This window comes from Mastomys coucha, unplaced genomic scaffold, assembly GCF_008632895.1.
Source record: "Mastomys coucha isolate ucsf_1 unplaced genomic scaffold, UCSF_Mcou_1 pScaffold21, whole genome shotgun sequence".
NCBI lineage: Eukaryota > Metazoa > Chordata > Mammalia > Rodentia > Muridae > Mastomys > Mastomys coucha.
This window is the reverse complement of record NW_022196904.1, coordinates 24,508,183-24,520,844: the sequence shown is the minus strand read 5'-3', so window position 1 is coordinate 24,520,844 and position 12,662 is coordinate 24,508,183.

The window sequence follows — 12,662 nt, the reverse complement described above, 5'->3', positions numbered from 1 at the left end:
GCAGGCTCACGGTGGCGCTGCATCTTAAAGGATCTTCCTTTTAACCCTTGGTGACCAAACTTCTAAGGGACCACAAAGGACCGCACAGGGTGTAAAAGGCAGAGGAAGACCAGGCCCAGGACTGTGTGGCAGGGGACTGTAATCCAGGGTCTTCCACTCTGGGTTCCCCCAGCGCTTTTACTCTCCATTGCTACAAAAGACCCCAATGGGCTCAACTAGCAGGAGAGGGGTTCCCTGTCTGGCCCTCTTGGCCTCCAGGAAACTTTTCTCCCTTTACTCCTTTGTTCTCATTGTTTAGAAAACAGACAATCCAGGGTCCCATGTAGCAGAGGCTAGCTCAAACTCCCTAGGTAGCTGAGGATGGCCTTAGCTTTTTTCTGCCCGTCTCAGCCTCCTGAGGTCTGGAGCGACAGACATAAACCCACCGCTGTCCTTTCTGTTAGATAGAATCCCTCTGCTTTTGTGAGTTGCTTTTCTCACAGCTGTGACAAAATCCCTGCTATAATTTATGGGAAGGTTTATTCTGGCTCATGGTTTGCGGGGGAGAGGGAGCTTAGAGGATACAGTCTCTTATGGAGAAGACATTGTTGGCCAGGACAGTCAATCACAGTGTGGGAGCCAGAACTCAAAGCTCTTGATATCTTGTGGGATCAGGATGAGCACAGACAAGCACACCGGAAGCAGCCATCATCCCCCAGTGGCCTCTTCTCCAGCTATGCTTCCTAACCCAGTGTCCTACAGCTCCTGGCAACAGTCTCACCAACTGGGAACCCGCCTATTCAGACACAGGAGACTGTGGGGGGCATTTGCGATCAAACCTTGACTGTAACTCAGGCTGGCCTAGAATTTACTATCCTCCTGCCTGGGCTTCTGGGATTACAGGCCTGCACCTCCACACACAGCTGGAACAGCGGGCTCGGAGCGGCTTGATTGTTAACATCCGCACAGTCAAGCAGAGAGTAATGTGCGGTTTCTTTCTCATGCTAGCTCTTTCTCAAGTGCAGAGGCTGCCATGATTAGAGAGGGCTGTGACGGCCATTAATTTTACATTCAGAAGTAATTGCTGGGAAGGTTCAAATAGTGCTGTGTGCGTAGGGAGACGGATTTTTGGTTTCTGCATAAAATGCGATGTTATTACAATAATGCGAGTTAGTCAAGGACCTGCTGTGCTGCCCTACACCAAACAAACCACAAACCGCCCAAACCCAGCAGGGAGTCATAACCCTCCTATCAGGCTCACTGGATGCGTGTGGCACGGAAGGTCGGACGGGGATAGTTGTGTCTGTGCTCCCTGATGCTTTGCCCTTGGTTAGCAACAAAAAGAGCTTGGCAAGCAGGGACTGTAGAGGCTTCTTGACCCGAGATCTGTGTCTAGGCTCATAGGCTGGCCTCCACTCTTCTGTCTCAGTAGCTCTTGCTCTTTCCCATCATGGCTGCCTCAGGATATGTGCACTTTTTAAAAGGTAGCCCAAGGTTCCAGAGTGAGTATTTCTTCGGAAGTCTCTGCCTTTGACATTCTAGCCCTGCTTTTGTTTTTCTGTCAGCCAGTGCAGTTGCCAATCTACCTGAACTCTAAAAGTGGGGTCAAAGATCCGGCCTTTCAATGTGGAAGACATCAAAAAGTCGGGGGCCATTGTTTTAGAACAGCCGTTGGATCCAGTTGGCAACTGACAGAGCCCGAGAGTCTCTTGAAAGGTCCAGCCTGAGAAAACTGCCTGCTGTGGCCCAGAGATGGTCTGGCAGAAGGAACAGCTGTCACACAAGTGTGAGGCCCTCAGTTCCAGCCCCAGAACACACCTGACAAGCTGGGCACAGCCATGTCCAGCTGGAACCTCAGTGCTGAGAAAGGGGAGAGAAGGGTCTTGGGGGATCACTGTCAGACAGTCTAACCCAATCCATGCATTTCTGCGAGAAACCCTGTCTCAAAAAGTATGGTGGAGGTCAGCAGAGGACTCTCTCCTGTGCCTCTTGGTCCCCCTGTAACCATTGCAATGTCTGTTACAGCACCCTGTTCCCATCATCCTCTGCAGATGCCCAGTGCCTGGCCCTGGGCAGCATGCAGCCATGTATCCCTCCATCTGTCACAGCGGCTGGGCGCTTGCCCTGTCCTATGTGTAGACGTCAGACCTGTTTCAGGACTTGGAATATCTCAGGTATACCTCTGGGGCACCCAAGCACCCCAAATTGATGGGGGAGCCAGAAGGCTGTTAGTGGAGTATTTAGGGGAAACAATGTATCCTAGACCACTCTGATCTGAGTCAACCACAGCCAGCTGAAGGACTGACAACGTTGGCATGCTGGGGTGCTTGGTGACTGCTCTACCTTACAACCTGAGGGGCGGGCCCTGAGAGGGTCAGGGTGGAACAGAGTTGGACTGGTGTACACAGGGACCTGGGAAGCTCCCGTGAACTGCTATTCCCACCCAGTCTGGCTGTTGCTGGACTTGATGTGGACAGGAGAGGTAAAAGAAGGAGGAAGGAAGGAGACAGTGAGTGTGTGTGTGTGTGTGTGTGTGTGTGTGTGTGTGTGTGTGTGTGTGTGTCTGTGTCTGTGTGTCTGTGTGTGTGTGTGCCCTGATAGGGCTTGCTCAATAGGCAGCACTATCACAGGCACCCAGGACAGAGAAAGTGGTCAGATCCCTACACACAGGACCATGCAGGAGTCCAGCTGTTGTTACAGATGGAGAAACTGAGGTGTCCCATATTGTTTACATCACGGAGGTCATGGGGATCCTGCTCTCAGGTTCAAGCACACTCAGCAGATCCTGAAGGGTGTTTCCATGGTGTCAATCCATTCAAGTTGACAACGAAGGTGAACTACCACTGTCAAATGCAAGGCTCTGTGTTCAATTCCCAGTACTGAACAAAACAAAACAAGTACCCATGAGATGGCTTGGCAGGTAGAGGGGCTTGCACCAAGCCTGATGACCTGAGTTTTATCCCAGGACTTACACAATGGAAGGAGAGAGCCAACTCCCTTCCTGTAAGATGTTTTCTGATCTCCACATGTGCACCATGATGCACACACACACACACACAATGTAATAAAATATAAAATGATTTTAAAAGACTAAGCATCATAGTGGATATGTGGCAATGATTGAGGAGGGTCATCAAACCCTTGTGAGACCCTCCCTTAAGATGTCAGTCACCACCCCCTCCTGCTGATGATGTTAGAGAAGAGGTGGAAATGCACACCACGGAGCTGCCCCGGTGTCCTTCTGGGTTGGTGTTAGCCAGCCCTAGAAAGCCGGATAACCACAGAACTTAGTTATTTGTCTAGCTTGTGGTGAGACACCAGGATCAAAGCAAGTTATGAAAGAAAACGTTTAATCCATGGCCCACAGTTTCAGAAGGTTAGAGTTCTTGACCATCTTGGTGGGGAGCATGGCAGCAGGCAGGCAGGCAGGCATAACACTGAAGCGGAAGGTGAGAGCTTACATTCTGATCCAAAAGCAGGAAGCAGAGAGAGCTAACTGGAAAAGCAGGGTGCATTTTTCTTTTCTTTTTCAAGATTCATTTTATTTTTATGTGTGTATGTTTGTGCATATGTATGCAGTGCCTGAAAAGGCCAGAAGAGGCCACTGGATCCCTTGGAGTTGAAGTTGTAGGCAGTCATTCACCGCCCAATGTGGGTGCTGGGAATTCTGGTTCTTTGCAAAAGCAATCCCCTTCCTTTTCCTTTGAGTCTCACTGTGTGGTATAAGCTGGCCTGGCATGTGCCGTCGCGATGGGGGTTGCGGGAGCGGGAGGTCGGCATACTAGGGATGAGATCTGAGACTTTGTGTGTAACTAGGCAAGCAAGTGCTTTACCACAGAACTACACTCCCAACCAAAAGCTTTCTTGACAAGGTTCCTGGTGTCCTTCTGGGTTGGTGCTAGCCAGCCCTAGAAAGCCGGACACACACAAGTAAAGCTGGTCTGGGGTGTGGCATCCATCTAAAGAAGGCAGGGTCCCATCCCAAAGGTTCTAGGGGAGTGTGGTGGTTTGAATGAAAAGTCCCCAATTCTTGGGCCTCAGAATGCTTGATCACCAGTTGATAGTTTGGGTAGATTTAGAAGGTGTAGACTTGCTGGAGGAAGTATGTCACTGTGGGGCAGGCTTTGAGGTTTCAAAAACGACTTCCTATTTCCTGTATGTGGCCTGTTTACAGTGTAAGATCTGAGCTGTTGCCCAAGCCACCATTCTGACCCCTGCTGTCGTGCTGTCCACAACATTATGGACCCTAACACTTTAGAACCCTGAGGCCCAAATTAATCCTGTCTTTTATAAATTGCCTTGGTCGTGGTGTTTTATCACAGCTTAGAGAGTCTCGGGTCCAGTCCCAGGAGTCTGATAAGGGCACAACCCTATCCTCTACCTTGGATTGGTGGCTGTGGTGGGATGAATAGGTTTGGCCCCCATAGATTCATGTACTTGAATGCTTGGCCATAGGGAGTGGCCTTGTTGGAGGAGGTGTGACCTGTTGGAGGAAGTGTGTCACTGTAGGGGCGGGTTTAGAAGTCTCCTATGCTCAAGCTAATCCCACAGTGTGGAACAGTCTTCTCCTGCTGCCTGCAGATCATGAGGTAGAACTCTCAGCTCCTTCTCCAGCACCATATCTGCCTGCATGCTGCCATGCTTCCCTCCATGATGATAATGGACTAAACCTCCATTTCCACCGTAAGCCAGCCCCAATTAAATGTTTTCCTTTTTTAGATTTGTCTTGGTCCTGGTGTCTCTTTACAGCAATAAAACCCTAACTAAGATAGTGGCCTTGAGGAGAGTGTTGCAGACTGATGCTGGCTTTCTAGTCCTCTGTGACTATTGTCACTCCATATCTGCCACAAAATATGACACCTATGTTCATGTCCAGTTTTTCCTGGGTAGGGACATGGGGGATGCCCTCTGCTCCCATACTCGCTGTCTCTATCACATACAGCTCCAATACCCCAGCTTTCCCAGCCAGTTGCTCGCACAACCTAATCCTCTGAGTCTACAAGGAGGAGGATGTGTACCACTGCCTGCCTTACCCAGGCTTGCCATTGAGCTGGCTGGTACGTCGGTCCACACGGCACCCTGTATCTGTGACCTCTGTGTGCATCCCTCTGTTGGGGGTAGTGTGCTGGTAGAGATTCTGGGCATGCCCAGTGGGGCCAGTGCACGGCCTCTGCATGCAGCCTAGGAGGCACCCGGCAGCCTGTGGCAAGTGACACTTGCTCTGGATTCCACCATGCCCACCGCCTCCTCCCACCTGTCAGCTTGCTCATAGGGTTGACTCCCCTCATGGATGCTGGTGGCATTCCAGTCCTGGTTCCTTCAAGGGCTCCAACTGTACCATCGGCTGCCTCGGTGGCTCTGGACTGCTTCCCACCCTGTTGGCTCCTCCTTCAAACAAAATCTCCCAGAACTGCTTGGCAGATGCTCTGTTTCTGCCCAGCAAGAGAAGAGTCCTGAAGAAGCCCAGACATCCGTTCACAGTGCCCTGGCTGTTTTGATTGGTTCCTTCTCAAATCTGTCCTGTGGTCTGGGAACAGGAGTCTCCAACTGGTATCTGCCTGCAGCAGGCTTGGCCTCTGGGGAGATGGCCTGGCAGAGGTTGGGATGAGGTTAGCGGTGGCAATAGGTACTGGCCAGTACCCAAAGGACAACCGTCCACTTCCTGTGTTCTTGTCTTGCTGCCAGGCCATCTTTGTCGGAGCATTAAGCAGTCTCAGCAGGCATTGTGACCACAATCTCCACTTGCAAGGATTAAAGCAGGGCTATGTGCGTATAAAACCAGACCTCTACCACTGAGCTATGTCCCAGCCCCTCACTGGGGGAGAGAAGATACCAAAACACAGGACCGCAGGCAGCAGGGAAAAGCCTGTCTGAAATGCTCCTCTCTGTCACCACTGCCCACAGCTGGATCCTGCCACAATGAAGCAAGGGTCACTCTTTAAAGCGAAGTGGAAGCGCGGGGGTTGGGGAGAGGGGTGAAGGCCTGTTCGTCTAGCCTTTGGAAGGTGGAGACAGGAGTTGAGTTGAGTCTAGGCTACATAACCCTTGAGGAAACACAAAAACTTGAACGTGGAATAACTTCAGGAAGCATGTGGTTTCTCAGCCCCTGAGGCCACAGGGCTGCCCTGGCTACTGGGGTCGAATGGCCACAATGTCTGTCCCAAGGCACACCCTGGGAGACCTGACTAGGTGGCTGAGCAGAGAATTGAAGCCAAACAAGCAGACTGCAGAACCTAGGATCTAATGGATGGGTACTCACGCTGGGACAGGATAAAAACTGTTTAGGACTCGGACCTAAGGTTCTTAACTGTTTCCAAAAGGGCACGGAGTCCTGCAGTGAGAGCCAGGACAGAGAGGCAGGCAAGCAGGCCGGGAGATAGCCCTGCTGAGAGTCCGAGTGATCTCCCAGCTGCTGGCAAGATGCGTGGAGTCTTCCAGGTACAGGCCCCACACGATGCAGCCCCACAGAGTTCCTGTTTGTCTGTCTGTCTATCTGTTCATCTGTCTGTCTGTCTGTCTGTTTCTTTTAATTGTGACAACAGGTGCTGCTTTGTTCATTTACTTTTACATTACTGAGGACTGAATCCAGACCTCCTGCATGTTAAGTGAGAGAGCTACTGCTGAGCCCGCGCCTGCAGCCCTGAAGAGTTCTAACAAATAGCCTTGGACCCTTTGTCAGAGCCCCTGGCACAAGAACCCTGAGGCCATCAGCACCACTGTACCCATCACCACGGTTACAACCATCATCATCACCTAAAACAACCCTCATCCCTATCACCACCATCATTGACATCACTATCATCATAATCACCACCACTACCACCATCACCTTCTCCACCACCATCACCTTCTCCACCACCATCACCTTCTCCACCACCATCACCTCCACCATAACCTCCTCCAATGCCTCCACTCTCAGCAGCAGCATCATGGCCACCACACCTTCACACCAGTCCCTCTGCTGCCCTCAGCCCTTTCAACCCCTCTCTGTTCCTGTGGTCCTTTTCTGGTTGGAACTGCCTCCAGCAGAGCCTGCTCACAGAGGCCCATAGCCTCAGCTGGCATCCTCCAGAGCTAACCTGTTCTTCCCACGGCCATTGTCAGCTCTGGGATTCGTGTTCCGGTTTCTGTGAACACATCCTTTGATAGGTGTCTGGCACCATAGCAGGACAGCCATCAGTGTGACTTGTGCTTTTTCTAAGTGGCTCGGTCCAGCATGGCTGCCCCATGGGAACAAGTCTACATGCCCACGGACACCTACTGGCAGTGTGTGAGCCACTCTGCCCCTGTGGGCCTTCTGCCGGTACTTGCCACAGCACTTGTCCTCTAGCAGACCAGGGTAGAGGTGTAGAACTCCCAAGGGCACCTCCTAGTGCCACACACCCTCTCTTGGGACCTGTCATACAACCAGGTGCTCCCACCTCACCATATTGGCAGGAGGATACTTGAATCCTGGGCCCTGCAAAGCTGCCTTTGTCTCATGGCTCCTCTTGCTTGCTGTGCTTTAAGGACGAGCATGTCAGACACTCCACGGTGTTCTGCATTGGTGGGACCCCATCTGTCTGTTGAGAGAAGGAACTCTGACTCCCTTGGGAAGATTGCGGGTCCACAGAACCCCTCATATACCAATTTGGTTCGGGGGGGGGGTACAAGTAGCTCTAAATATCATTAAAACGAAACCAAATGAGTCAAAATTTTAGATCTGGTAGCTGAAAATTCCAGATCAGGAATCAGGCATGGTTTGATCAAGGTACTAACTTGGTTTCTCAGCTTTTGTCTTGGTCTGTGGCCTTCAGTAATATGAGATTCATTCTCAGGTTGGTAGACAGTGTCTTCCTCTCCCCCAAACCAGAATTTCTTGTTACAGTCTTCAAAGAATGTAAACACCCCAGTAAACCTCGCTAAGACCTGGGACTTTTGTCCAGGACCCACAGGGCTGGCTGTTTTCCTCCCTGCAGGGCCCTGCCCACAAGGGTTTCTTTGTTAACTGTTGAAAACCCCTACAGCCCCACCCCTCCCACTCCACCCCCTTCCAGGAAGGGAACCAGCTTCCAGAATTAGTCACGCTGTCTGTATCCCACACAACGGCCCCATTGAAGCCAAAGGGCAGCCCTGCAGGGAACTGGCTATTATTATCCCAGATGCACAGAAGGGGAAACTGAGGACCGGAGTGAGCAGCTGTGCCTACATGATGAGAAAGTGTCAGAGCTGCCTGGCTGTGAGTCCCTTCCCTCTCCACCTCTCCAAGGTGCCTGGCTTCTGGAAGACGGGAGACTTGAGTCATGTGCTGTGAGTCTGGGACACAGTAATTCACAAGTGTGGTTCTCGGCTGCCCAGGAAATCATTTCTGAGCCTTGTCAAACATCTATGCTCCCTATGAGGCAGGTGGCAGCTCATGAGACAGCCAAACACTTCCTCAGCCCCTTCCAGAAGGGAGAGAGATGCAGTTAACACAGCCAGATACTAAAGTGTGTGCCAGGAAGTGATGTCTTAAGCAGGAACTTAAAGACCTGGGAGAGATGGTTCCATTATGGGAATCAGAGTTCCGACTTCAGCACTCATATTTAGAAAAACAGACTAACAGGGGCTAGAGAGATGGCTCAGTGGTTAAGAGCACTGACTGCTCTTCCAGAGGTCCTGAGTTCAATTCCCAGCAACCACATGGTGGCTCACAACCGTCTGTAATGGGATCTGATGCCCTCTTCTGCTGTGTCTGAAGACAGCTGCACTGTACTCATATATATAAAATAAATTAATTAAATTTTTAAAACTAAAAACAATAACAAAAAAACAGGCATGGAGCTGGAGGGATGGCTCAGTGGTTAAGAACACATACTGTTCTTCCAGAGGTCCTGGAGCCTGTGTCAGGTGACTCACAATAGTTGTAACTCCATTTCCTGGGGATCTGAAACCTCTGGCCCCCATGGGCACTTGCACTCACACACACACACACACACACACACACTCACGCACACTCACACACACCCCACACTGTGATTGAGTGAGTGGCCTCACTGGGAAGGCAGTACCTGAGTGGAGTTCAGGAGATGAAAATGAGGGAGGCATAGAATGAGTAGACTTATAAGAGGGATGCTTCCCCGATGGACATGCAAAGGGCAGGGGACCTGGCTGGTCAGGTGTGAGGAACAGCGGAACGCCAGAACAGCCTAGTGTACCAGAGCTGAGTTGCTTAGCGGAAATCACAGATCCAGAGGTGACCAAGGGTTCAATGCAGCACTTGTATGTGGTCACACTAAAGCCTCGGCGTTAAGCTGGAAGGAGCTGCCTTTGGGGCAGACCCGTTGGACCTGACTCAGCAGTACAGGCTTCTTCTGAGATTAGAGTACCCGGACTACAGGCAGGAGTGGGGTACCAGGCAAAGGCTGTCAGTGGGCCACTGGGGTTGGGGTTGGGGTAAGAGGCTGGGTCTGGGTGACCCCGGTTGTTGGTGCTGGAGGCAAGAACCTGCTTCTGGAACAATTTCCTCCCCCACCCCCACCCCACCCCCCAGCGTGGCCCCTTCTCTGACCCAGCTGTCTGAGGGATGGCGTTCAGGGTTAAATGACACTCTGTTGCCCTCTGTCTTCTCACTGCTTATACAGAAGACTTGGGTCTCTCCCTCCCTTCATGGTGGGACTTGGCCCTAAGTGACAAGTCACTGAGCCAGTCACAGCTAGCCCCAGAGCCACAGTGACTGGGGACAATCCCTTGAAAAATGCCAAACTAGTCAACAACAACAGGGTGTGCCTCACTCTGGCGAGCTCAGAGCTCAGGATTAGCCTCTGAGGTCAGTATGGGAGGCTCAGAGTGACTGAGGGGGCTGAGGTGGGGCCCAGGCTGCCAAGAAGCAGCATCAGCCAAGCCCCATGAGCTGCACGGTCAAGGTCCCCCGCAGCCTCAGGCGCTGGCCACACATGCAAGAGGTTAAGTCAGGACAGGGAGAGCTTCTAGCCAGGGGTCACTGGCCGGGAGCTGATCCCTGAGCAGACCACGAGACACAGTGGGAGAGCAGGAGAGAACAAAGGCTTTTACCTAGGGAGAAATCAATACATAAGATATTTAATATAGAGAAATATATTTAATATATAGATCATATAAATATGATCTCTTATTCTCAATTAAACCCTGTTTAACTTTTGGGTTATTCTAGTCTTCTTTTAAAAATGCCTTTACATTACTTTGTCTGTCTGTCTATCTGTCTGTCTGTCTGTCTGTCTGTCTCTCTCTCTCTCTCTCTCTCTCTCTCTCTGTGTGTGTGTGTGTGTGTGTGTGTGTGTGTGTGTGTGTGTGTGTCCTGTGGAAATCAGAGGACAACTTATAGTAGTTACTTCTTTCTTTCCACCATGTGGGGCTGGGGATTGAACTCTGATCTTCAGGCTTGGCAGCAATCACCCTCTCTCTGGGGAACCATCTCACTGGCCCAGGTTACTCCAGCCTAAATGTCTTCTTTGTTTTCACACAGTGTGGTTAACACTGGACTCAGTCTTGTGGTTAGTTGTTTTGTGGTAAGGATGGGCCACCTCCTCCTTCTTTTCTTCTTCTTCTTCCTCCCCTTCTTCCTCTTCCTCCTCCCCTTCTTCCTCTTCTCCTCCTCCTCATCTTCCTCTTCTTCCTAAAGACTCTCCTGATGAGGACACTGCCTGTTCAGCAGAAAGCAGCTGGGGCCGCAGCTGCATGCCCCTGCACCTACCTAACAGAACGGAATTAAGACATCCAGGCCACACCACTTTGGAAAGCATCCCCCCCCCTTGTTACTTTAACAGTGACAATCCCCCCAAACTAAAGAAACTTGTTTTTATACCCTCCCTTGGGAGACGGGGTTACCCTGGAGTTTGCTGTGTAGACCAGGCTCACTTCAAACTTACAGAGATCCACCAGCCTCTGCCTCCTGAGTGCTGGCATGACAGCCTCTGGTTTCCAAAATGCTTGCCTTTTTGTGCTGTGGTTTTGGGTAATGGCTGATGTGACAGGTGTTCATCAGATATCTAGAATTCCATAATTCACCACATACCGCTTTTCTCTACCTACACCTAGCAATGGCCAACTGAAGGCTAAAGAGAGAAATGCCTGGTTCCCTTCCCCACCTCACTTTCTAGCTATCCCCAGCCTATAAGTGGGTGACTGGCTTTGGTTTTTATACCAGGGACCCCTCCCCCCAGGTACCCCCTATAAAGTCTTTGTAGTTATCACTCTTCCCTTTGTCTGTCTGTCCTTCTTGTTGCCTTTATGTGAAGATTTGATTGTGTGTTTATATATATATAATATATATATATATAAATATGCATATTATTTGTGTGTGTGTGTGCTACACTGCACACATAGAGACCAGAGAACACCTTGAAATCTGTTTTCATCTTTCACCATGTGGGGCCTAGGATTTGAACTCAGGTCATCAGGCTTGGCAGCAAGCACTTCTACTTAGGAAACCTTCTTGCCTGACCTGTTTGATTTTGGGGGGTGGGGCGGGGCATGGTCTCACTATGTAGCCCAGGCCGGTCTTGAACTCTCCATCTTTCTGTCTCAGCCTCCCCAGGGCTGAGAAAATAGCCTATGCAGACCATGTCCAGCCCTAGGCATTTTTGTCAGTTAACTTCCCAAGGCCTTTAGAAGCGGGGAGGAAACCCATATTATTTCCTTTTTTTCTTTGCACTGTGAGCAGACATGTCCTGTTTTCCAGGGCTCCAGTGACATCCTGTGGGGGTGCTGGCTGCACAGACATCCCTGAAGATGCACCTGGGGTCAGGAGCCAGCCTGGAACTGGAACAATCCTCCATGAATACCCAGGACAGATGGGACCCGGCCACCCTGGGGAGATAAGCCTCATTCCAACCATCGCCAGGCCAAGCTTGGGTCTATCCCAGGCTTTCCAGGAGAAAAACAGCTTGCTGTGTTGAAATAGCCTAGAATGTTACCAAATGTCCTCCTCCATTTTCTGCTGTCCTAACAGAATCCCTGAAGTTAAAGGCTGGGGAGTTCAAGAGTGTGTGCCAGCCTCTGGTGAGACCTTTCTAATCTCATTGCCCCATGGCAGAAGATGGAAGGCATTTAAAGCCACACTCGGGAGGCAGAGGCATTCTGGGATCTCTGAGTTCAAGGCCAACCTGGTCCACAGAGTTCCAGGACAGCCAAGGCTACACAGTGAAGCCCTGTCTTGAAAAAGAAAGCAAACGAAAAAGAAAGCCTACTTGTCAGACTAGTGAGCTGGAGAGAACTAGCAGTAGCCGTAGCCACACATTAACTCATCCTTCAAGCCCTGAGGCCCTGCCTGCCTCTCACTGCCTTACACCAGGAAGCACATTTCCAACAGGTGAACAACCAGCCACATCAGCAACTTTTTTTTGTTTGTTTTGTTTTGTTTTGTTTTGTAACAGCTTCTTGGGAAATCTGGAGACATCATCATAAAAAATACACTTTTCGGAGCTGGCAAGGTGGCTCAGATGGGAAGGGTACTCACGTAAACACGAGGGCCTGAGGTCTCCTTTCCTGGTCTTCTTAGACTCATTAATAAAAGAATTTGAAGACAGACTCAAAAGAAAGTTTGAGGGCAATGTTATTAGAGGTTAAGCAGCAAGCATCGGGACAGGGGAGCTGCAGATCTCAGCTGCTGTCTGAAGAAGGAGATGGGGAGGACGACGAGGAGGATGAGGAGGAGGAGGAGGAAGAGGAGGAGGAGAAGGAGGAGG